The following is a 26,515-nucleotide window of genomic DNA, read 5'->3' on the forward strand; positions in this document are numbered from 1 at the left end:
TTCCTGGTTCCAGGCTTCTACCTGTCCCAGCCCTGGCTGTTGCAGGCACCTGAAAAGTGATTTAGTGGATGGAAGACCTTCCAAATAAAAACTGAAAATAATTTTTTTTTTAAATCTATTTTGAAAGTCAGAGTTATAGAGACAGAGAGGGAGGGAGGGAGAGAGACAGAGACAGAGTGAATCTTCCATGCACTGGTTCAATCTCCAAATGGCCGGGCTGGGCCAGGCCAAAGCCAGGAGCCTGGAATTCCATCCTGATCTCCTATCTAGGTAGCAGGAGCCCAAGTTCTTGGGCCATCTTCCACTGCTTTCCCAGGTACATTAGCAAGGAGCTGGATAGGAAGTAAAGCAGCCAGGACTCCAATCACACTCTGGGGTCCAGCATCACAGTCAGTGGCTTACCCTGCTGTGGCATGACTGCCTTGTAAACACTTAGAACAAACAAAAAATTAACAACGTCCCTTAAAGAAATCTCAGAAATGAAAAAAGGCTAAAACTTAAAAGAATTTAAATCATTTTAGTTCTCATTATATAACATTTAATAAGGTTTGGCCCTAAGAAATAAAATCGCGGGGCCAGCGCTGTGGTGCAGCAGGTTAACACCCTGGCCTGAGGCACCGGCATCCCATATGGGTGTCGGTTTGAGACCTGGCTGCTCCACTTCCCATGCAGCTCTCTTTTGTGGCCTAGGAAAGCAGTAGAAGATGGCCCAAGTCCTGGGCCTCCTGCACCTGTGTGGGAGACCTGGAAGAAGTTCCAGGCTTCGGATAGGCGTGGCTCTGGCTATTACGGCCAACTGGGGAGTGAACCAGTGGATGGAAGACCTCTCTCTCTCTGCCTCTCCTCTGTGTAACTCTGACTTTCAAATAAATAAATATAGCTTTAAAAAAAGAAAATTGCAACAGCACTTTTTCACTCTGTCTAAACAGACATAGTTCTAAATGCCTTTCCTCTTTTTACTTTTCATTCCAAACCACTTTTCATTAATTTCTCTTTCAGTAGAATAAATTATGTGCATGTTAGGTAGTATTTACCACAAAACATAGGAGTACTGTGCTACAGCTAAAAACCTTAGGCTAAATGTAGCCAGCCAGACACACTCAATTCCCATAGCCCAGGAGACACATTCTCCACCATTTCAGAGCCTAAAAGCAATTATATTGCTATTGGTTTCACCTATCGCTTCTCTAAATTAGCAAAACCCTGAATGCTTTTTACAGATGCAGCAAGAATTTCCGTGTTGCTAGATAAAGACTGGAGAAAACTGAAATGATGATAGTGGAAAACCTTATTGCAAAGACTATTAAAAAAGCAGCAACTACTTCGTTTCATTTCAAACAGCCTTTCTGGGTTTTTGAAACCTAGTACAAGCCAGTTATTCTAGTAAAATACACTCGGATATTGATGTCTGAGGTTTCCAAATGATCCTTACTTATTTTTCATCTCACCCCTGCATGCTGCTATAAAAAGTGACAGAAGACCAGGATTCCTGCCATAAAAGCACTCTAGTATTTGAGGATTTGGAACAGTGTTTGGACTTTTACCAGAGCAACTTTCACTCAGGTGAAAGACTCAGATTCTCAGGAAAATGATACTCAAAACTGGAGATTTTAAAACTTCAATTTGAGATGGTGACAAAACAGTTAAGTGGCAATGAGAACTAGAATAGAGGAAAGAGAACTGAGTGTGATACAAACAGTTAAATGAAAACAGCATTCAACTGAAATAAACAGTGATTGTACATGGACAGTATTTGGGATAGCTTCCCAAACCATAATTCCCCAGGGTCGCCATCGCTGGGCTACTTACCCTTCATTTGAGAAACCTGCTCATTCTTTCCTCCTTTTAAACATTGGTTCTAAATGAGAATTGTTATCCTTCTACATGACCCTGCACTTTCAACACCATACTGATTAATAGCAGGATGAAAATGTGTTGTAAGCAGGACCAAAGTCCTGCCTTCTGATTTTATAACTAGTGTTGAAGGGAGGGAACTTTGGGGATACAGTTCCAGAGCTACCAGTAGCCATGGCCCGTATTAGCGGAAAAGCTTATTTCAAATAAAGTCAGTATATGAAAGTAAGAGACAAGAATTCATGGATAATGTATCTCTTACCCTCAATTATGTACATGTTTATTTTAAATTAAACATGACATATACCTCCCACCATATTCTAAGAATTCAAAGAAATAATTAATATAAAGGCACTCTGTAAATAAGTTAGTTTCCCAGCACTTATTATTCAGCAAATTAATCATTTAGGTTTTCAAGTTAAAAATTATGCGCATCTATATATGTAATAGGTAGAAAAGGTAGGTAATAAAATACCACATAAGATATGATTACAACCATAGACAAATGAACATGACTTTAGTCAGCCAAATCTGGTCACCCAAATTTTTAAATTTTTGAGTGGGGTAATAAATAAAAGAATATTTTATAATGTATGAAAGTTACATAAAGTTCAAGTTTCAGTGTCCATAAATAAAGGTTTACTGGAACACAAGCAACTCAGATGTATTTGTTTTTTTATAGCTACTTTCATGTTAGAGTTGAATAACTGCCTCTACCAAAGGTTTGTCAATTCCTACATAAGACTATAAACATCAAAACACTTAAAATGACTGCGTAAAGGTAGGATCACAGGCAATTTCATTTTGTCCCTGTCTTCCCAATGTCTAAGATGTAACATTACTTCCTATGAGTACTTTTAAATAAAACCATAAAGTAAAAAAGAAATTTTAAATGGTATAATAGTTCCTATACTATTTCCCTTCATCTGTTATGTGTCCTAATTTATCTTGTCTCCCTCCTCCCCACATTAGTAAAGAGGGCCACCAAATTGATCATATCAAAAAACCAGTGTTCAGCCATTCATTCCATTTCTTTATCCCTTAATTCATTCCTATGCCCTTCAAAATATATTCCAAATTCTACCACTTTTTTCACCATACTACCTAAAACCCCATCAGTACCTGCTTTCACTACTACTCTTGAAAGAACTTCCTATCACCTGATTTATGGGGGTTTGGGGAGTAAGAACAAAGGAACTTAAGGCTGTAAGGAATAGAAGGTTTGTTAAAAAAAGAAAATATAAAGAACTCATATGCTCAAATAGTCTAAAACTTGCAAATTCAATTATTCTTTTTCTCACTCTGATAAAAATATCTTCAATTCTTGAAACAATCATTCCAAGGAACCGTTGTGCTTCTCATTTATCAAACTACGCTTCTTCCTTCCTGTACTTCTAAATTTAAAATCAAACAATGAATAAACATTCTAGTTGTAAAACAATGCCACTTAAAAAAAAAAAGCTCACTGTCTTTCTTTTTAATAAGATTTTTAAACAATTATTTAAGAAACAGAGATGGCAAGGAAGATGGAAGGGCTTCCATCTGCTGGTTCACTTCTCAAATGCCCTCAACAGCCAGGAATGGGCTGCGTCAAAGCCAGAAACTCAATTCAGTTCTCCCACGTGGTTGGCAGGATCTGCATTAGTAAGATGCTGGAATCAGGTGCCAAAATAGGGACTAGAATCTAGGTACTGTGATGTAGGATGCACTGGGCCAGATGCCCAATCCTACTTTCTACTCATTAATTTGTCTTCTGATGTTAGTGACCAAGAAAATGGAATATCTGTTCTTACAGAGCTGTATACATTAATTAAACAAAATTTAGTGATTATTCATCAAACAGTCTCTCACTTTCACTGTGAGAATAGTAGTTAAATGAAAAAGTGTGATATGGTAGAAAGCACTAGATTTTAGGAGGGCATTAGATTTGACATTTATTTATTTTCATCGTATTTGAAAGGCAGAGACAGACAAACAGAAATCTCCTTTCAAGCGAGGAGCTTGAAACTCAATTTGATTATCCCATGTGAGTGACAGGGATGCAACTATTTGAGCCATCATTTGTTGCTTCCAAGGGTACACATTACCAGGAAGCTAGAATTTGAAGTGGAACTGAGACCCAAACCCAGGCAACTCCACTATGGGATGTACGAGTCCCACAGTAAGTACTTCACCACACTTGCTGTATGATCCCAAAGCAGCATGCCGAAGCCTTTTCTTACAAGTCTTCATATATAAAATATGGCTACTACTGCCTGCTCTAACTTCTAAGAATCTGAGAGTCAAGGGAGATCACATCCTTCAAACTCATTTTGAAAGTAAACTCTAAAATACAAATACAAAACAAAATGTTGGTAATAATCATTAAAATATATCATCTTCTCTGTCAGTCACAAAGTTTCTAAACTAAACAAATTCCCTTTATTTTTCAAATATATAAAAATTTGAAGGTACAGGCTGTTACTCAAGTGGTTAACACACTGGTTGAGATGTCCACATGTGACATTGAGTCAGTGATTTACACTCAGTTCTATCTCCCAATTTTGACTTTCTGCTAGAGTAGACTCTAGAAGCCACAGATGACAGCCAAGTAATTGGAGTGCTGTCATCCACATGGGAGACTTGGATTGAGTACCAATTTGGGGACATCTGGAAAGAGACTCAGTGGGGCCGGTGCCGCAGCTCAATAGGCTAATCCTCCGCCTGTGGCGCCAGCACCCCGGGGTTCTAGTCCCAGTTGGGGTGCCGGATTCTGTCCCAGTTGCTCCTCTTCCAGTCCAGCTCTCTGCTGTGGCCCGGGAGTGCAGTGGAGGATGGCCCAAGTGCTTCAGCCCTGCACCCCCATGGGAGACCAGAAGGTCCTGGCTTTGGATCAGCGCGGTGTGCCGGCTGCAGCGGCCACTGGGGGGTGAACCAACGGAAAAGGAAGACCCTTCTCTAACTCTGCCTGTCAAAAAAAAAAAAAAAAAAAAAAAGAGAGAGAGAGAGAGACTCAGTGGACTGGAATGGAAGGGGGTACAGAGCAATTATATGCTCTCTCTGCTACTGAAATAAATATTTTTTAAAATTTTAATGGAAATCTTTACTCTAATAATTAGGATAAGTAGAGTATTCATTGCATTATAAACACAGATGTCAATGGAATAGAATACTGAATTTAGAACTAGACCACACCTATGTCACCTATTGATTTTCAGAAAAGATACCAAGGCAATTCAATTTTTTTAAAAAAGCCAATCTTTTCAACAAATGGGTATAATGTGCAAATAAGTGAACTTAGACCCTTACTATACACACACACACACACCATATATAAAAATTAACCACAGGCTGGTGCCACAGCTCAACAGGCTAATCTTCCACCTGCAGCGCCAGCACACTGGGTTCTAGTCCCAGTTGGGGCACTGGATTCTGTCCTGGTTGCCCCTCTTGCAGGCCAGCTGTCTGCTGTGGCCCGGGAGTGCAGTGGTGGATAGCCCAAGTGCTTGGGCCCTGCACCTGCATGGGAGACCAGGAAGAAGCATCTGGCTCCTGGCTTCGGATCAGCGGGGTACGCCGGCCACGGCGGCCATTGGCGGGTGAACCAACGGCAAAGGAAGACCTTTCTCTCTGTCTCTCTCTCTCACTGTCCACTCTGCTTGTCCCAAAAAAAAAAAAAAAAATTAACCACAAAGGTCAGCGCTGTGGCATAGTGAGTAAAGCCGCCTGCAGTGCCAGCATCCCATAAGGGTGCCAGTTCAAGTCCCAGCTGCTCCACTTCTGATCCAGCTCTATACTAAAGACGCAGGAAAGCAGTAGAAGATGGGCCCCTGCACTGGAGTGGTAGACCCGGAAGAAGTTCCTGGCTCCTGGCTTCAGATCAGCACAGCTCCAGCTGTTGTGGCCTATTAGGAAGTGAAGCATCGGATGGAAGACCTCTCTCTCTCGGCCTCTCCTTCTCTCTGTGTAACTCTGACTTTGAAATAAATGAATACATCTTTAAAAAAAAAATCCTTAAAAAAATTAACTACAAAGGGATAACAGACATAAAAATAGATGCTAAAACTGTAAGCTTCTGGAGAAAACAATAGGAGAGAATTTTTGTAATCTTAAGCAACAATGCCTTGAATAGGACATAACAATTATGAACTACAAGAAAAAAAGTTGAACTTCCTCAAAGTAAACTGATAAAATGGATTTTATGAAAACCCAAATACTCATTTTTTTAAAAGATGTATTTATTTGAAAGTCAGAGTTACACAGAAAGAAGGAGAGAGAGAGAGAGAGAAAGAGAGAGATCTTCCATCCGCTGGTTCACTGCCCAATTGGCCACAATGGCCAGAGCTGTGCCCGTCCGAAGCCAGGATCCAGGAGCTTCTTCCGGGTCTCCCTCACGGGTGCAGGGGCCCAAGGACTTGGGCCATCTTCCATGGCTTTCCCAGGCCACAGCAGAGAGTTGGATCGGAAGAGGAGCAGCAGGGACTCAAACCAGTGCCCGTATAGGATGCCAGCACTGCAGGCAGTAGCTTTACCCACTATGCCACAGCATCTGTCCCCAAATATTCACTTTCTTTAGACACTGTTAACTTATAATAAAGGCACACTACAGAATGGATAAAAGATTTGTATCCAAGGTATGTAAAAAGTTCAAAGAGTTCAATAATATTACAACAAATTTTTTAAAAGCACCAGATAGGCAAGTCCTATAATATGGAAAATAGATTAATGGTTGCTGGGGGCTGAGGGGGAAATGTGTGCTTGAATGTTCACAGCAGCTTTAGTCACAGTAGTCAGAAACTGGTCCAACACCTGGTGAATGAACAAACTAATTGTGATACAGTCACACAATGAAATATTAGTCATCAAAGGAATGAACCACTGAAATACACAGTGCCAATGAAACCACTAAACCAGTAAGCTAAGTTTTTTAAAAATACAAAATACCACAGATTATAAGATCCCAGTTTTCCATGTAAAAGTCTAGAAAAGACAAAACACAGTGATAGAAAGCTGGTTAGCAGTTACCAGGAACTGGGAGTGAAGGGAAGGGATTGACTATAAAAAGGCATGAGGGAACATTTTGGGGTAAAAGAAATCTTCCGTAGCTTGATTGTGGTAGTACTACGTATGTATGAATTTTTTTAAGACCCACTGTATTGAAAAGGAAAAAATTCTTGATGTCCTAAATTTGTTTACACGAGGCAGGAGAATACAGAAGGGGAGAGATGGGGGAGCTAGAATAACAAGATTATTCACATTCCTAAATATATGTTAAAACTTTAACTCAAATCCCCTCATAATCCCATAGGTGCACTGCATCTTTACACCACCAATGAATCCCAAAGACCCTTCCCCCTTGTCCGTATTATCCCAACCCTTGCTATCTATATTCAATGCAAGTTCAGTGTAAAGAACTTATGCTATCCTCCAAATTTTTGTTATAAAAATTATCTTAGCCTAGATCAAGCACACATTTTTGCAACTGATATCCAGCGTTCCTACTGGAAGTTGCAGGAACTTGTGCCAGGACCTAGTCTTTTTCTGGCTAGCATCTTTATTACAATAAACTCTTATTTCAGATATCCCTCATTTTAGGAGTTTTGGTTTAATAATCTTAAATTTGGCACATTTTATTGTAGATAAAGCACAGCTCAATAAAGCTGATTTAAAGATTTTGAAATCTCAAAAGTACTCTGTAATGCTACTCTTTTTCACCATAATACTGAGATGCTCTATGGTATGTTTAAAACCAATGACTATGAGAATTTATCATTGAGAATTATTTTATACAATAATAAAATGCCAAATTCCCAAAGGAACAGAATACATCCAGTATTAAATAAGTTCAATGAAGCTTAGCACAAAAAGAGGATTGGTTTATCCAGGGTTACACAAAATATCAGTGATAATAGGTAAAAACAGCTTAATAAGCAAAGGAAGAAAATAATTATCAAAAATTTGCAAACACTCATATAAGTTTCAGTCAGGAATATACCTTTAACTTATCTGTTGTTTTTCAAATTCCCTAATTTGCCATAAGGGTAGATGGCAAGTCTATAAACTTAAGACACTGAGAATATTTAGCTTACAGAATTTTTTTAATCGAAAATGGAGGATTTTTGAAAAAGTCAAAAACCAAGTTCATTCTGGATCCAAGATGAATAAACCTGTGCTAATTACAGGAACAAGTACATAGTAACATAATTAGTGGCCTTATCCATCACAAACTACTTGGAAAACGGGGCAAGTGATTCGTTCCAAATCAAGTAGGTAGCACTAGTCCCAGATAAATGACAAAATGACATAAAAACAACATATATTTTGAAGTTCAAACCCTTATAATTTGAGCCTTTTTCATTTGTAAAACATACCAAAAGTTACTATCAACACCTAAGATTAATATGTATAAAGTACCTGATTTTAAGAGCATTTTATGGATTTTCTCTCAATTTACTTTTCTTAAATATGTATTTATTTATTTATTTGAAAAGCAGGGCAACAGAGACAGGGAGGGGGAGACTGAATGAGAATGAATATCTTCCATCGTCTGGCTTACTCTCCAAATGGCCTCAACGTCAGGTCTGGGTCACCCTGAAGCCAGGAACTCCTTCTTGATCTTCCACATAAGTGGCAGAGGTACTTGGGCCATCATTTCTGCTCTCCCAGGCTCATAATCAAGAAGCTGAATTCGAAGTGGAGCAGCGGTGACTGAAACCAGCACTCCAATATGAGATGAGAGCATCTCAAGCAGCGGCTTAACCCATTGTGCCACAATGCCAGCCCCTCTCCTTAACTTTATTTATTTATTTATTTATTTATTTATTTTTTTATTTTTTTATTTATTTTTTTGACAGGCAGAGTGGACAGTGAGAGAGAGAGACAGAGAGAAAGGTCTTCCTTTGCCGTTGCTTCACCCTCCAATGGCCGCCGCGGCCGGCGTGCTGCGGCCGGCGCACCGCGCTGATCCGATGGCAGGAGCCAGGAGCCAGGTGCTTTTCCTGGTCTCCCATGGGGTGCAGGGCCCAAGCACCTGGGCCATCCTCCACCGCACTCCCTGGCCACAGCAGAGAGCTGGCCTGGAAGAGGGGCAACCGGGACAGAATCCGGCGCCCCGACCGGGACTAGAACCCGGTGTGCCGGCGCCGCTAGGCGGAGGATTAGCCTAGTGAGCCGCGGCGCCGGCCCCTCTCCTTAACTTTAAGTCAGTCCAACATCATCTATTTCATTTCTAAAGGAAGGTGGGATAGTGGCAAGGGCAAGCTATTTCAGACCCTTATCACATCTTTCCTAGGTTACCATAAAAACTTCCTACTGATACTCCTATTTTCAGGTTTGAGGCCATTGTTTTGGACCAGGTTCCCAGACTGGGCCCCAGCAAATCAGAATCAAAATGGAATCACTCATACTAAAGTTCCACATCATGAAACTGAAACTAAGCTATTTACCTGACCTTCTAAGAAATCAGGATGAGAAAAATAACAGCCAAATCTCCCTGACAGGCCAGTTTCAACTGGCATGATAATAAACGTCCCTCTGCCTTAAACCTTACACAAGAAAGGCAGTTAACTAATCTGTTATTTTCTATTAGTCTATTTCCCCTTCCCTGTCTTCAGGGAATGACCACACTTTTGTTCTTTCTACTTTTTTCAGCCCTTCTCTGTCTATAAAACCAATCTCATCCTGCTCATTCTGTCAGAACATTTATTCTTTTTAAGTTGATGTACTGCCTCTTTTTTCTTTAAAGGATCATTTATTTATCTGAAAGGCAGAGATGCAAAGAGAGAGAGAGATTGATTTTCCATCCATTGGTTCACTCCCCAAATGGCTGCAATGGCCGGAGCTGGGCCAGGAGCCCAGCTTTTTCTTGGTCTCCCATGTGGGTTAAAGGGCCCAAGGATTTGGGTCGTCTTCTACTGCTATCTCAGGCCATAGCAGAGAGTTGGACTGGAAGTGGAGCAGCTAGAACTTGAACTGGCGCCCATATGGGATGCTGGCACTGCAGGTGGCAGCTTTACCCGCTATGCCACAGTGCTGGCTCCAATGGATTGCCTCTTAAAGATTTATTGAGTTTTATTTATCTGAAAGAGTTACAAAGGGACAGAGAGACATCTTCTATCTGCTGGTTCATTCCCCAGATGCCCCAGTGGCTGGGGCTAGGTCAGGCAGAACCTTCTGGGTCTCCCACGTGGAGCAGCTGGGACTCAAACCAGCATCCATATGGTAATGCTGGTGCTGCTGCAGCAATTTGACCCACTGTGCCCCAGCACAAGCTCCCATTTATTCTAGCTTAAGGAATGAACTGCTGATTCTACAACCAAAAATAAAGACAACTGAGATCACTAAATAAAAATTTTTTTATGTTGTCCTCTAACACAGTTACTGCCTGCTCCAATTCATTCTCCACAATACCAACAAACCGAATTTTTTAAAATCCCAATCTTGGAGCAGGTATTTGGTATAGAAGTTAAGATGCCATTGGGACCCCAAGTACTCGTTATCAGAATGCCTGGATTTGAGGCCCAGCTCTGCTCAAATTCCAACTTTGCCACCTATGACACTGGCATCCCATATGGGCAACAGTTTGATTCCAGGCTGCTCCACTTCCAATTCAGCTCCCTGCTAATGGCCTGAAAAGGCAGTAGAAGGGGCCTAAGCATCTGGCCCCCTTCCACCCATATGAGAAACTGGATAAAAGCTCCTGGCTCCTGGCGTTGGCGAACTCTGGCCATTGCAGCTATCTGGGGAGAGGGGTCAAGAAATGGAAAGAAGATACCCCGCCCCGCGTGTGTGTGTGTGTGTGTGTGTGTGTCCCTCTCTCTTTCAAATAAATAAATCTTAATTAAAAAAAAAATAAAAAGCCCTTCAGGGGTTCCTCCATCACCACCTTCAAGACCAAAGCCAAACTTTTTAGCATGACATTGCAAAATTCTAAGTGATAAGGTCCTTGCTTCCTTCTTTCTCTAGGCTCCATCTCAATACTGTAATGAATTAATAGTGACTTAGCAATACCATAAAGTCCCATGCTAGGTACAGCAGAATATATCTAGAGAGCACATGGTTGAGCTCTTTAACTACCTAGGATTGAATCCCAGTTCTATCACAAGTTCATCTTAAACAAGAGATAGGTAACATTTTCTATAAAGAGCCATACAGTAAAGAGTTTACGCTTTGCAGATCATTTAGTCTCTGACACAATTACTCAACTATGCTACTGTATAAAAGTAGCTACAGGCAGACCTCAAATAAGTAAGTACAACTATACCCCCAATAAAATTTTATTTGAAATTTTAATTTCATAATTTTAATGTCATAAAATATATTTTTTTTTACAGGCAGAGTGGACAGTGAGAGAGACAGAGAGAAAGCTCTTCCTTTGCCGTTGGTTCACCCTATTTTTAATAAAAGATTTACTTATTTATTTGGAAGCGGTCAGAGATCTTCCATAGAAAGTGAAGCAGCTGGGATTCCAACCAGTGCCCACATGGGATGCTGGCATTGTAGGAGGTAGCTTATCCACTACGTCACAACACCAGCCCCCAAATACTATTCTTTTGGGTTTTAACCATTTAAAAATGTAGTATTCATTTTAACAGACAGAAAGAGAACAACCAGGTCTGCACTATCAGTGGCAATTTGCTGAGTCCTGTTCTTTTTTTAAATTTAATGTTCTCTTTATATTTGCTTATTTTTTAATTTCATTTTATTTGAAAGGCAGAGAGGTAGCTTCCATCTGCTAGCTCACTCCCCAAATACCTGCAATAGTCAGGGCTAGACCTGGCTGAAGCAAGAAGCCAGAACTCAGTCTCAGTCTGCCACATGACATGGGAAGTACCCACATACTTGAGCCATCATCTGCTGATCAGAAGCAGAGCTGAGATCCAATCCCACACATTCTGAAATGGGGTGCTGGTGTCCCAAATGGCTTCTTAAGTGCTTCACCAAATGCCTGCTTCCACATCTGGATTTTTTTTTTTAAGATGTATTTATTTGAAAGGCAGAGCTACAGAGAGGCAGAGGCAGAGGCGGGGGTGGTGGGGGGAGAAAGAGAGATCTTCCATCCACTGGTTCACTCCCCACATGGCCACAATGGCTGGAGCTGAGGTGATCCGAAGCCAGGAGCCAGGAGCTTCTTCCAGGTCTCCCGCATGGGCGCAGGGGCCCAAAGGCTTGGGCCATCTTCTATTGCTTTCCCAGGCCACAGCAGAGAGTTGGACTGGAAGTAGAGCAGCCAGGTCTCAAACTGGCGCCCATATGGGATGCTGGTACTGCAGGCAGCAGCTTTCCCCACTATGCCACAAGCACGGGCCTAGATCTGGATTTTTAAAAGCTCATTTTGCTGGTATTTGAGAAAATGAATTGCAGAGGCAATACCATGTTATGACAAAACTGCAACAGTTTTGTTCAGTGATAAAAGTTGGCTTATTTTCAACTCTAGAATCAGGAAGCACTTCATTCCCTAAGAGAGAATAAGTGAGCATTCTCATAGACTAACCAGAAGGGATTTGTTTTGTAGGCAGAGAAGGGCTGAAAAAAGCATAAAGAACAAAAATAGACTGGTCATTTCAAAGTTACATTCCCTGAAGACAGGAAAGGGGAGACAGAATAACATGCAATGTGGGCAGCCCAAGCGGCATCTTAACCACTGTGCCAAATGCCTGCCCCAGTCTCTGATCTTGAGCAAGTCATTTTATCTGTCTTCCACTCATTTTATCTTTTACTGAATATTTATTAAGATATTATTATTACTATTATTATTCCAGAATCAGTGATTTTCACACCAATATATTTTCATACCAATATATCATTGCACAAGGGAAAGAAAACTAGATTATGTAAAAATGATAAGTTCAAGAGAATATTATTTCATGGATCCTATAAAGATAGGAGGTGGAGGGAGAGGCTGAGCCACCTGAGAGTAGTTTTTGTTATCTCAAGACCTGCAGATATGGGTTTGGTTCCTTTTGTAGCTCTGGAGATAAGCAGATCCACAATCTGGACCAGGTTCATACCAGTATGCTCACTGTAATATACTGGCATGCTAGAGCACATATCTACCAGCCACCATGAACAGGAAACACTGGATCATAAAAGAAGGGGGAAGGGTGTGCAGGGAAGGTTTCTGTGGCACAAGGGGTTAAGTTGCTGCCTGGGAGGCCCACATCTTGATCAGGGTGCACGTTCAAGTCCCAGTTCTTCTACTTCCAATTCAACTCCCTGCTAATGCACCTGGGAGACAGCAGATGATGGCCTAAATAACTGAGTTCCTGGCTCTGGCTTGGAACTGGCCCAGCAACGACTGTTGCAGATATTTGGGGAATACACCAGTGGATGGAAGATATCTATGCCTTTCAAATAAATCTTAAAAAAAAAAAAGGGGGGGGGGGGAAGCAGCAGCTAGATTCTGGAAAATATCCACCTACTTCCCAGAAAAGCCCTGAGTATTCACACCCTTCCTTAGAATGTACCTCCTGGGGCCTGTGCTGTAGTGCAGCGGGTCAACGCCCTGGCCATCCCAAGTTCCAGACCAGCTGCTCCACTTCCAATCCAGCTCTATACTAAAGACCTGGGAAAGCAGTAGAAGATGGCCCAAGTCCTTGGGCCCCTGCACTGGAGTGGGAGACCCAGAAGAAGCTCCTGGCATCTGATAAGTGCAGCTCCAGCCGTTGTGGCCAATTGGGGAGTGAACCATCGGAGGGAAGACCTCTCTCCCTCCCTCTCCTCTCTCTGTGTAACTCTTTCAAATAAATAAATAAATATTTAAAAAAATATACCTCCCTTTTCATTAAATAAATCATATAATATTAAAACACAGTTCAGATACAGGGATAATCTCCTAACAAGTGAACTTGCACTCTTGACTGTACAGTGTGTACTTTTATTTTCTCAATAAAGCACATTAGTCTCCAAATCCCTCTTGAATTCTTTCTCTCAACAAAATCAAGAATCTAGTTACTGGGGCGGTTGCTTGTGATGTCAACATCCCACACTGGAGTGCCAGTTGAAGTCCCAGCTGCTCCACTTCTGATCCAGCTCACTGCTAATGCCCTAGAAAGGCAGCAGATGTGCCAAGAACTGCCACCAATATGGGAGACCAGCATGGAATTCTAGGCTCCTGGCTTTGGCCTGGCCCAGCCTTGGCTGTTGTGGCTATTCGGGGAGCAAATCAGCAGATTTAAGATCAATCTTTCTCTTTCTCTTTTCCTCTCTCTGTTGCTCTGCCTTTCAAATAAATAAATAACTCTCAAAAAAAAAAAAAAAAAAAAAAAGAACCTGGTTACTGGGCCACACTAGCTATCTTGCCCCACTATGGCACTATGGTTTTTCCTATTGGCTATATGAGTAGTTACCACTCAAAAGCTTTATGGTGGAGCCAGTGCTATGGCTTAGCAGGTAAAGCTGCTACCTGTAGGGCCGGCATCTCACACAGCCACCAGTTTGAATCTTGGCTGCTACACTTCCAACCCAGCTTTCTGCTGTGGCCTGGGAAAGCAGTGGAGGATGACCCAAGTCCTTGGCCCCCTGCACCCACGTGGGAGACTAGAAGGGGCTCCTGGCTCCTGACTTTGGATAGGCGCCACTCCAGCCAAAGCGGCCAATTGGGGAGTAAACCAGTGGATGGAAGACCTCTCTCTTTCTCTCTGCCTCTCTGTGTAACTCTTTCAAGTAAATAAATAAATCTTAAAAAAGGCGGTATGATAGGTGCACTATAAATTAACCAAGTGTAAGATATACTTCTATCCTTAAGAAATTGATTATCTAGTTAAAGAGATAAGATATATAAACACAAAACAGCTACTTAAAATCAGGTTGCACCTAACTAAAAAATATAAGGCACAACTGGTTTCTGTGAGTAAAACAAATGTCCTATAAAAATTTAGAAAAGCAGGGAGAGGGAGATCCCTGTGGATTGAAATGGTCAAAGCTGATTCTAGATAAATAGGAATTAGAAAGAGAAAGGAAATAAATTAACTAAATAATGAGTTAACAAGAAACAAGGTAAAGCAAGAAAAGAGATAGTTTAAGAATCCACATAGGATTCAAAAAAGGGTAAGTAGTAAAGTGCTAGATTGAACAAGCTACAGCCAAGTGGTAGGACAGCTTGGATATCAAGCTAAAGTTTTATCTCAGAAAACTGAAATGAGTAAAAGTTTTTCAAAACTGGGGAGTGAAAATAAAAATGGTATCTTAGAATAATCTCATGGCCATATGCAGGTTAAGTGAGAATGCAATGAAATCAAATGCTGAGAGATTAGAAGCATTAAAACAACTGCTTAAAGTGAGTCAGAACACTGAAAAACGACATCAATCATTTTCAAAGTAAACCACTCTTTTATCATCACTGCCACATAGTCATGCCAAAGAGTCTCATCCAAAAACATCTGACATAATCTTCTAAGTGCTACTACTAAACAACTCTTCATAGTACAGCAAACAGCTTAAGTACCAAAGTAGGTGTTAAGGTCCGGAAGCAAAGAGGGCCAGAAGGTGAAGAGGTGACCTCATCCTGATCACACAACCCACTGTTTGCCTCTAACATCTCCACCACCCACAAACAGCTGTTTGAAGATCTCCACAGCATCACAGAAATTCTCCCTAGTAACTGAATGGGGTCCTGATTGACAAACAGTGATGTACAGTAATTAACCTGAAAAATAAATTAGATTTCATTGAAGTCTGGTGAAATTCTTCTGTAAGAATTCTATATTAAAACTCAAGTGCAATGCATGCCCAAATATATTATTTTAGTAAATAGAAAAACCTTAAATATGAATGATAAAACAAAAAAAGGATGAAACAGAATGGAAGCCTAAGAAAATATGTATATAATCCAAAAACCTATTATAAAATCAGATACATTGACTAAGATGTATGATGATAAAATAGCCCTAGGACAGACATCAATGCTGTAAAGGTCTGTCTTGTACCTGCAAGTTTACTTTCCTTTCTGTTTTTTTTTTTTTTTTTAGGAGATAAACCAATTTTATTGTCTATAACTGTATGTTATACAAGAATCTAGAAATAATGTTTGTCCAAAAAAAAAAAACTAAAATAAGCGAGAGGGCAATAGCAATACTTTAAATTTGCTATTCTTTTCCATGATATGACAATGATAAACATCTCAAAGCAAGTGTGTCTGGTATCAGAGCAGGTTTTATACACTGGCATAGAATTGAGTTTTCTGTGTCCTTGCTCAACTGGCTTTTGACAAAACTTTCGAGGTCCTCAAGGAAAGTAATATACTCCTGATGCTCCACGAATTCATCCACAAAACTACTGTCCACCCCTTGGTCTGCTAGCAAATCCATTAGGCGGTCTACACAAGTCCCAAAACAGAGAACATGTGCCCTCCCACTCAGACTTGCCAGTAGCTGCCAAGCTAACTTCCTTGACAAGAAATGTCCTGAGCTTCCTCATCTTCTCTAACCTCGTCTTCTGGATAGTGACAATCTAGTACAAGAGCCTTCTTGACAACACTCTTAAACCATGAAACTGGGAGCTGATGCCAACTCAGGCTCCTTTCCTCAACCTCCCTTGTGAGTCTTCTCTTCACCATCAAATGTTGGCAGGATGTTATTGTTAATGTTGAAAGTGACGATAATATTTTACCAAGACACTTCACACCAATTTAGCTTCTGTCCCTTTCACTTCCAGTTCCCAACCTCCAGACATGAAGATTATGCTTCTCTAAGCTTATCTGACACAACCAAAACCCTACACAAGTTATATCACCAACATCTATTCTAAGAAGAAAGGATAATGTGTTTATAATGGACAATGCAGACATCAATATTTATACAGGAGTCACTGGCCTCCTAAGAAGAAACCAATTAATGAAAATTTTTTATTGGCTAGCTCCCCTTACTACAAGCTTCAAGACAGCCAGGATTTTTGTATCATTCACTGAGATTCCCTAATGAAAACAATGCTTTCACATGTAGCATTTGCTTAACAAATACTTGTTAAATTATTGCATTTTCATTCTGGGAGTTAATTTCAGTCATCAAAAAGCTATCAACAGATTGTGTATGCTTTATCAGAAATGTTTAGGACCAGAATTGTTTTTCATTTGAGTTTTTTGGATTTTAAAATATCTGCATAAACTTTACTGTTTGAGCATCTCAAATCTGAAATCCAAGCTATTATGAAATATGAAACCTTTGAGCCTTATGTTGGTGCTTAAAAGTTTTGGGTTTCAGAGCATTTCTCATCAGGGATGCTCAATGTGTACTACAATCATCATCCCCAAATAAAGGGCATAATAATAGGTTCAGTTTTAGCCAAGCTATTTAACAGTTACCTTTGATTAAAGCTGAAATTAAGACTACTCTGGTTCTTAGGAAGTTATAATTAACTTTTATAAAATATCTGAAACAGTTCCTGAAATCATAGCTTAGTGTCTGCCTTCTTTTCTAATTTATTCACATGAATCAAATATTTTAAAACACATACCGTAAATGACAATGGTAATAATTATTTCTTATGGAAATCATAAGGTTCATACTCAAACACACATAAAAAAAGTATCACAGAAAAGTAACACTTAAACAGATAAAAGTCCCTGAATTCACTGCCTTAAATCAGATAAACACCTAGAGGGCATTGCTGATGATGCCCCCCTAGGCAAAAAAAAAAAAAAAAAACACCTGCAACCAAAGTGAGCTCTACCAGTAGTTTGCTCTTTCTCAGGTGTTTAAGAGTAGGGAAGGAGGGTTTCCAATAGTTAGGAGGGCCAGTGCAACCTGACTCAATTTTTCTGATTAAATCCTAACCAGACATTACATTTGCAGAAAAAGATCGACAGTAGAGGATTAAAATAACCTTTCATATTCCCAAAGCTTTCTATATTTCACCATCACAATTCTCATTACTCTGTGTTTTAAAAGCCTACATTATAAGCTCCATAAAGGACTTGTTTATAGCTGGAAGAGTACTGAGCACATACCAGGCATTCAACAAATATTTCCTGAATAAATACTGCCTAAATTCCCATAGAATTATAAACCTCATGAAAGCAGGGTTTTGATTGTCTTATTCACCAATTTCCCTGCAGGTGCAGGGTGAAATCACAGAAACCAATCAAAATCAATCTTCTTAATGAAACAATCTACAACAAGGAATCAAAAAAAGAGAATGGTAGGTGTTGGCCTAGCACTTAAGACACTCTTGTCCCTTATCAAAGTGCTTGGGTTTGATAGCCACCTCCAGCTTCTTGCTAATGTGAACCCTGGGAGACAAGGGGTGATGGCTCAAGTGATTGGGTTTCTGCCATCTACATGGGAGACTTGAATTGAGTGTCTAGGTCCCAGGCATTTGGGGAATAAACCAGCAGATGGGACAGGGATCCCTCCCTCTCTCCCCATCTCTCAAATAAAGTTAAAAAGAAAATTCACAGGAGCAGGCATTTGGCCTAGTAATTGTTAGTTATGGTGCTGGTGTTGTGGCACAGTGAGTAAAGCTGCTGCCTGCCACACCAGCATCCCATATGGGCACCAGTTCTTGTCCCTGTTGCTCCACTTCCCATCTAGCTTCCTGGTAATGGCCTGAGAAAGCAGCAAAAATGGCCCAAGTGTTTGAGATCCTTCCACCTATGTGGGAGACCTGGAAGAAGCTCCTGGTCTCCTGGTGGCTGTTGCCACCATCTGGAGAGTGAACTAGCGAATGGAAGATTTCCCTCTGTGTCTCTCGCTCCCCCTCTCTAACTCTGACTTTCAAATAAAAAAATCTTAAAAAACAAAAAAAAAAAGATGCTAGTTAAGACAGTCACATGGAGCACATGGGTTGGATACCCGGCTCTGGCTCCTGACTCAAGCTTCCTGCTAATACAGACCCTAGGAGGCAAGCAGTGCTGACTCAAGTGACTGGATTCCTGCCACCTGTGTGGGAGACCGGGATTGAATGCCTGCTTCCAGCTTTGACCCTGGCCATTTTAAGTATCTGTAATATAAACTAGCAGATAGAAGCTCTTTCTCTCCCTCTTTCTGTGCTTCTGCTTCTCAAATGAATTTTCTCTAAAAGGGGCCTATATAAGTCTCAAATCCATAACCTCAGCTCCCTTACAGCATGATTTAATGAACAAAGATATGAAGTTTCACTTCGTAATCATTAAATCCTCTTCACAAACATTCTTACCAAAAACTTCAAAAAGGGGGTGGATATTTGGTCTAGCAGTTAAGACATCTGCAATCCCATATCAGAGAATCTGGGTTTGATATCTGTCTCCCACTCCTGATCCAATTTTCTGCTAATGTGAACCCTGGGTGGCAGAAGTGATGGCTCAAATAACTGGGTTCCCACAGCCCCTGTGAAAGAATCATATTGAGCTTTAGGCTCCCAGGTTTGGCTCTACTCAGGCCTGTCCAATGTGGGCATTTAGGGAGTAAACTGAAGGATGGGAACTGTTTCTCAAAAAGAAATCATTTTTAAAAAGAAGTCAAATATTGATTATCTTTCTAACCATCTCTAAACTTTGCTCCTCAATATTTTATCTCAATCCACATTACTAGATCCCAAAAACTAAGAAATCATTATTTGTGCCATAAATATATCCACACCAATCATAACTGGAGAAAATTAAAGAAAAAACAAATGCCAACAGGTACTCAAAGCAGTCAAATGCTATGCCCCAACTAAACTTAAAATAAGATATCCTTCAAAGTTTTTTAAGACAAAGAATCTCTCACACATCAACAGAAGTCAATTATGACATTTCTCTGGGACAAATCACTCAAAGAAAAATGCAAAAAAATTTGTTATTTGCTCTGAAATGTAACTTAAAGATCAGCATAAGATTGTCAATTCTAAGTCAGCATGCCAAGAGTCAAGTCAAATATGATTTAAGGAACTGTCTGATACCAGTAGTGAATAGCTCTGTTTTAAAATAGGAAGTTACTAAAGAGCTTCCGCACAAAAAGGAAACCATCTCAGAGTAAAGAGACAACCCACAGAATGGAAGAAAATATTTGCAAGTTATACCTCTGACATGGGGTTAATAACTAGAATATATAAGGAATTCAACTCAATAGGAAAACAAAACACACACACATAAAAACAAATAATCCAATTTAAAAATGGGCACTAGATCTAATCATGTCTCAGAGGAAGACATACAAGTGACCAACAGGTACATGAAAAAATGCCCAGCATCACTAATTATCAGGAATATGCAAATAAAAACCACAATGAGATACCCCCTCACTTCAGTTAGACTGGTTATTACCAAAAGACAACAAATGCTGGATAGGACATGGAGAAAAGGGAACCCTGTACACTGTTAGTGGGGATGTAAATTAGTGTAGCCATTGTGAAAACAGTATGGAAGTTCCTCTGAAAACTAAAAATAGAACTACCATATGATCCAGCCATCCTACCACTGGAGATACATATATATTATATATATATATATATAAACGGAAATTAAATCAATGTCAGAGACCTCTACACTCCCATGTTTAGACTATTCACAATAGCTAAAAAGTGGAAACAACCTAAGTATTTATTCACTGATGAATGAATATAGAGAATGTGGTACATATTCAGAACAGAATACTACTCAGCCATTAAAAGGATGTCATATCCAACAACATGGATAGAACTGGAGGTCATTATGTTCAGTGAAATAAGCCAGGCATAAGACAAAAATCACATGACCTCACTTATATATGGAGTCTTCAAAAAAGGTGATCTCAGGGCAGGCATTTGGAACTCAGAGTGGATAGTCCACATTTTGGAGTGCCTAGGTTCAAGTCCCAGGATACCATCTCCACTTCCAATTCCAGCTTCCTGCTAATGGGCACCCTAAGAAGAAGCAGGTGATTACTCAAGTACTCAGGCCCATGCCACACACATGAGAGACCCAGATTGGTGCTCCTGGCTTCAATCTGGCCCAGCCCCAGCTGTTGCTGATATTCGGGAAGTGAACGTGTGGATTTCTGGAAGCTCAGTCACTCTGTCTCTCACCTTTCAAATACATACAAATTTTTAAAAGATGTATTTATTTCTTTGAAAGTCAGAGTTACAGAGAAAGAGGGAGAGAGAGAGATCTTCCACCCACTGGTTCACTCCACATATGATCCCAATGGCTAAGGATAGGCCAGGCCAAAGCCAAGAGCTTCTTCCAGGTCTCCCAAATGGGTAGCAGGGGCCAAGCACTTGGGTCATCTCCACTGCTTTCTCAGACACATTAACAGAGAACTGGCCAGGAAGTAGAACAGCCAGGACCTGAACTGGCACCCATATGGAATGCCAGCATCACAAGCAGTGGCTTTAACCACTATATGACAATGACAGAACTATATTTTTTCAATATTTATTGGCTGTGATTTCTGGGTTCTTCATGAGATTCAAAAAAATCCTTATTTAAGTCAAACAAGCTTTGCTATCTGATTCCCCAGACCACGGAAGATTTAAAATTGGGAAACAGAAAGCCGTATTAAGGAAGACTCTGGGAAGCAGTGGTGACATAAGTAATTAGGTTCCTGGGAAACCTGAATGTCATTCCCAGCCTCCAGTTTCAGTCCAAGCCCAGACCCATTGCAGGCATCTGTGGAGTGACCCAGTAGATAGGCATATTTTTTTTTTTTCTGTTTCTCTACCTCTCAAAAAAGCCAGAATTTTAAAATAAGAAATTCAAAGACCAGCTAGACAATAAACACTAGCCAATCCTTTGTAACTGCATTACAGTACCTAAAATACCATTTCTTTCTAAAAGGAGCCATGACTTGCCAGAAAAATAGCTGACTACAAGACTAGAGGGGACAGCATAAAAGATAAGTCTACGGGCTGGTGCTGTGGCATAGCAGGTAAAGCAGTCGCCTGCATTGTCGGCATCCCAAATGGCCACCTGTTCAAGTCTCAGCTTCTCTTCCAATCCAGCTGTCTACTTATGGCCTATAGAAACAGAAGATGTCTCAAGTGCTTGGGCCCCTGCACACACATGGGAGACCCACAAGAAGCTTCTGGTTCCTGGTTTCAGATCAGCCCAGCCATTTGGGGAGTGAACCAACAGATGGAAAATCTCTCTCCCTCTCTGTAACTCTTTCAAATAAATAAATTAAAAAAAAAGATAAGTCTAGAACATCTTGAGAATCAGAAAGCAAGGAATATCCCTAAGGTCAGGAATCAGGAGCTAATTTGAAGATGCTTCCACAGACCAAAAATGGGAAAATGCAAACATAAAAAAACCTAGTATCTATGGCAGACAGAAATATAGCAAACACATAAAAATCAGTGAGTTCTATACTAAAATAAATTTTAAGTGACTTCATTCTTTAAGATTTTTATTTATTTATTTGACAGGTAGAATTACAGACAGTAAGAGAGAGACAGAGAGAAAGGTCTTCTTTCTGTTGGTTCACTCCCCAAATGGCTGCAACAGACGGAGCTGCGCCGATCCGAAGCCAGAAGCCAGATGCTTCCTCCTGGTCTCCCACGCGGGTGCAGGGACCCAAGCACCTGGGCCATCCTCCACTGCTTTCCCAGGCCACAGCAGAGAGCTGGACTGGAAGAGCAGCAAAAGGACTAGAATCAGTGCCCATATGGGATGCCGGTGCCACAGGTCAGGATTAACCTAGTATACCACGGCGCTGGCCCCAACTTCATTCTTCTAATTAACTATATTCAAATGGCAGAGGGAAATCTTCCATTTGCTGGTTCACTCCCCAAATGCCTACAATAGCTGGAGCTCAAGCCAGGCTGAAGCCAGGAGTCTGGAACTCCATCTGGGCATCCCACATGAGTGGCAGGGACTTAAGTCCCCAGGATGCACATTATCAGAAAGCTGCGTCAGAAGTAGAGGAGCCAGGACTCAAATTAGGCACCGTGATATGGGATATGGGCATTCCAAGTGGTGGTGTTTTAAGATTTATTTATTTACTTGAAGGCAGAGTTACAGAGAGATTAAGAGAGAGTGAGAGAAAGAGAGAGGTCTTTTATCCACTGGTTCACTCCCCAAATGGTCATAATGGCTGGAGATGAGCAGATGCAAAGCCAGGTGCCAGGTGCCTCTTCCAGGTCTCCCAAGAACTTGGGTCATCTTCTACTGCTGGATTGGAAGTGGAGAAACCAGGACTCGAACTGGTACCCATATAGGATGCTGGCACTGCAGGTAGCAGGATTACCCACTATGCCACAGTGCCGGCCCGTCAAGCAGTGTTTTAACTGTTGCACCAAACACTTGCCCCCTCCATGACCTTCAATTTAGAGGATACACAGAAGAAAAAGAAACATGCTGAATAACACTAAAAGAAATACGTAATCAGCGCTTGTGTCAATCTCAGTAGGACAAAAGGAAAACTGCAAAGGAAAAAAGAAAAGGGAAAGTGAATGCACAGCTTAAGAGACTGAAAGGACAAAGCAACCAAATGCAATTTCATGGATCTTACTTATTTTTAAGAATTTATTTATTTTAAAGGAAGAATGACAGAGACAGAAAGCTTCTAACCTCTGGTTCACTCTGCAAATGGCTACAACAGCCCAGAGCTGGGCCAGACTGAAGGCAGGAACCGCAAATTCCATCTTCATTTCTCACGTGAGTGACAGGGACCCAAATACTTGAGCTATCTGCTGCTGCTTTCTGAGGTACATTAGCAGGGAGCTGGATTGGAAGTGGAGCAGCCAGGACTTCAACTGGCACTCATATGAGATTCCAGCATTGCAAGCAGCAACTTAACCAGGATGCACCACAACACCCTGATCTCATTTAAAAACTGTTTTAAACCAGCATCTGTAAAATGAAACTTATGAAACAAGTATATCTGACTAGATATTTATGAAATTATTGTTAAATTTCAGGTCTTTTTAAGATTTATTTTATTTATTTGAAATGGCCACAATGACCAGGACTGGGCCAGCCTGAAGCCAGGAGTTTCATCCAGGTGTCCCACATGGCAGCAGGAGTCCAAGTACCTGGACAGCTTTCTGCTGCTTTCCCAAGCCATTAACAGGGAGCTGGATGGAAAATAGAGCAGTTGGGACTTGAACCAGAATCCAAATAGGATGCCAGCATTTAAGGCAGCAGCTTAACTCACCAAGCCACAATGCCAGACCCCAAATGTGATTTTTTTAAATATTAAAATAAAGAGAGAAAAGGGAAAAGCACACCAACACAAGGTAACAAACAACAAGGAAGACCATTATAACACTTTTTATAACCATCTGGAGTCATCTGGTATATGGAAAAAACAGTCCCACAAAAACAGCTATTGAATGAACTACTATATTACAGCAAGCACCATGTCTAATGCTTGTAATAACCACCATCAGTCATCATGAATAAGTTAATGTCACACACATACCGTTTAAGATGACCAGATGTCCAAATAACAGAATACAATGCATTCACGTCTATATTTATACTTGCTAAGAAGGAGAAATGATCATGAAATCGTTAGTGGAAAAAGACATGGCTGATTTTGCTGCCTAAATGTATTTTCTTCACCTAATACTTCAATCCCCAACACACATGCCCTCTAACAGTTCCCTGCACTGAGACAATTGCTGATTGCTTAAATATAGAAACAGGATAGGAAGACAATACTCAATGATTCCCACAGACAGCAAATACCCTCAAACTAATTTACATTAATGATCTAATTCATATGCTTAATTTTTTTTTAATTTTTTTACTTATTCATTTGAGAGGCAGAGACACAAAGAGAGGGTTTTGATCTGCTGATCCACTCCCCATATGGGAGTCCACAATGACTGAGACTGAGCCAGGCCAAAGCTAGGAGCAGTGAACTCACTCAACCCAGGTCTCCAACATGGGTGGGCAGGAACCCATTTACTTGAGCCATCACCACTGCCTGCCAGGGTCTGCATTTACAGGTCGCTAAAGTCAAAGGCTACATAGCAGGTATGAAACCCAGGTACTCCAATGTGGAATCTGAACCACTGGATTATATAACCACTGCAACACATGTTTTACTATATGATAATATTACAGAGTTCTAAAATTATTAAAATAGAGAATCATGAGTCAGAATGACATAAGCCAAGCTTTCATTTGAACTTTATTTAAAAATATATATTCTTACAGGCTATAGAACACCTTGAAAAATATGTTCGCTTACTCAAAATGAGAAGGCAAATACAAACTCTCACATGAACTTCATTTAAAATTACACAACAAATGCATGCATGTTTTTATGGGCTGAATTATGTTCCTGTTAAATTCCTATAATTAAGTCCTAAATCTCAGCACCTCAGAATGATTGTCTTTTCAGACTGGATATTTAAAGAGGTGGTTAATTAAAATGAGGTCATAATTGGCAGGCCCTAATCCAACATAACCAGAGTCCGTGTCAGAAGAAATCTGGACATACATAGACACACCAGGGATGTTCCCATGAAAAGACCATATCAGGGGCTGGCGCTGTGGTGCAGCGGGTAAAGCTGCTGCCTGCAGAGCCGGTATCCCGGCTCTCCAGTTCAAGTCCCGGCTGCTCCACTTCCAACCCAGCTCTCTGCTATGGCCTGGGAAAGCAGTAGAAGATAACCCAAGTCCTTGGTCCCCTGCACCTGCTTGGGAGACACAGAAGAACCTTCTGGCTCCTGGCTTCAGATGGGTGCAGCTCCGGCCATCGTGGTAAACTGGGGAGTGAACCAGCAGATGGAAGAACTCTCTCTCTCTCTCTCTGCCTCTCCTCTCTCTCTGTGTAACTCTGACTTTCAAATAAACAATAAATCTTAAAAAAAAAAAAAAAAAAAAAAAGACATGGAGGGAGGCTTTAGAGGGGAAAAAAAAAAAAACCAAAAACCTGCTGACACTTTCATCTTGAACTTACAGCTTCCAAAACTGTGAGAAAATACTTATTATTTAAGACACCCAGTCTATGATAGTTTATTGTGTATGATAGCAGACTAGTATACAATTAAACAAGATTTGGGATGTATACAATGAAAAACGTTGTGTTATTTGGCGGCAAAATTGTTGTTTTCAAAGCTGTTGCTTTTTCTATTAATGTTTTTAAATGAGGGGAAAAAAAAAAAAAACAGACCAGGCTTCTTCCCTCCTTAGAGTTCACTTCTAAAGCTATTAAGTGCAGCAGAGCAAGGCAGATGTGTAGCAGAGAAGCAGCCCAGCACAGAACACCAAAGCCTAGTATAGGGTGTTAACACTCAGATGGATCAAATAGGAAGTCTGGCACAGGATGCAGAAGCCCAAATGGGATGAAGAGTCTGCACAAGAGGGCAAGAACAAGCAGTCAGGAGTCAGAATCTGAGCAGGTGAGCAAGCAGGAGACAGTGGGGACAGATTAATCACTCATTAAATAAATGTTAAATATAACAGAAGCCAGGTTTCTCTCAGTTGGTGAAAGTAGTTACCTTTAAGAAAAAGAGAAAACTAAAACGAACCCTGTGCTATTGTAAAAAGAAATACATGAGGGCCAGCACTGTGATACAGTGGGTAAAACTGTTTCTTGTGGCACCAGCATCCCTTATGGGCTCCGATTCAAGTACCAGCTGCTGCACTTCTGATCCAGCTCCATGCTAATGCATGTAGGAGATGGCCCAAGTACTTGGACCTCTGCACCCACATGAGAGACCAGGAAGAAGCCTGGCTTTAGGTCAGCCTAGCTCAGGCTGTTGAGGCCATTTGGGGAGTGAACCAGTGGATGGAAGATATCTAACTCTGCCTTTCAATAAAACAAACACAAAAAAATTCCCTTGTTTTGACCAGTTC

General features: G+C 40.8%; 1 protein-coding gene and 1 pseudogene across 7 annotated transcripts in view; both read right to left on the minus strand.

Annotated features, from left to right (window-relative positions):
- Window positions 1–26,515, minus strand: part of EML4 (EMAP like 4) — a 179,691-nt gene that overhangs the window by 136,136 nt on the left and 17,040 nt on the right. The gene's annotated exons all lie outside the window — the stretch shown is intronic.
- LOC149128132 (complement component 1 Q subcomponent-binding protein, mitochondrial pseudogene) lies at window positions 15,793–16,648 on the minus strand (annotated as a pseudogene).

The sequence above is a fragment of the Oryctolagus cuniculus genome, chromosome 2, assembly GCF_051225735.1.
Source record: "Oryctolagus cuniculus isolate XC-2025 breed Fujian yellow rabbit chromosome 2, ASM5122573v1, whole genome shotgun sequence".
Classification (NCBI taxonomy): Eukaryota; Metazoa; Chordata; class Mammalia; order Lagomorpha; family Leporidae; genus Oryctolagus; species Oryctolagus cuniculus.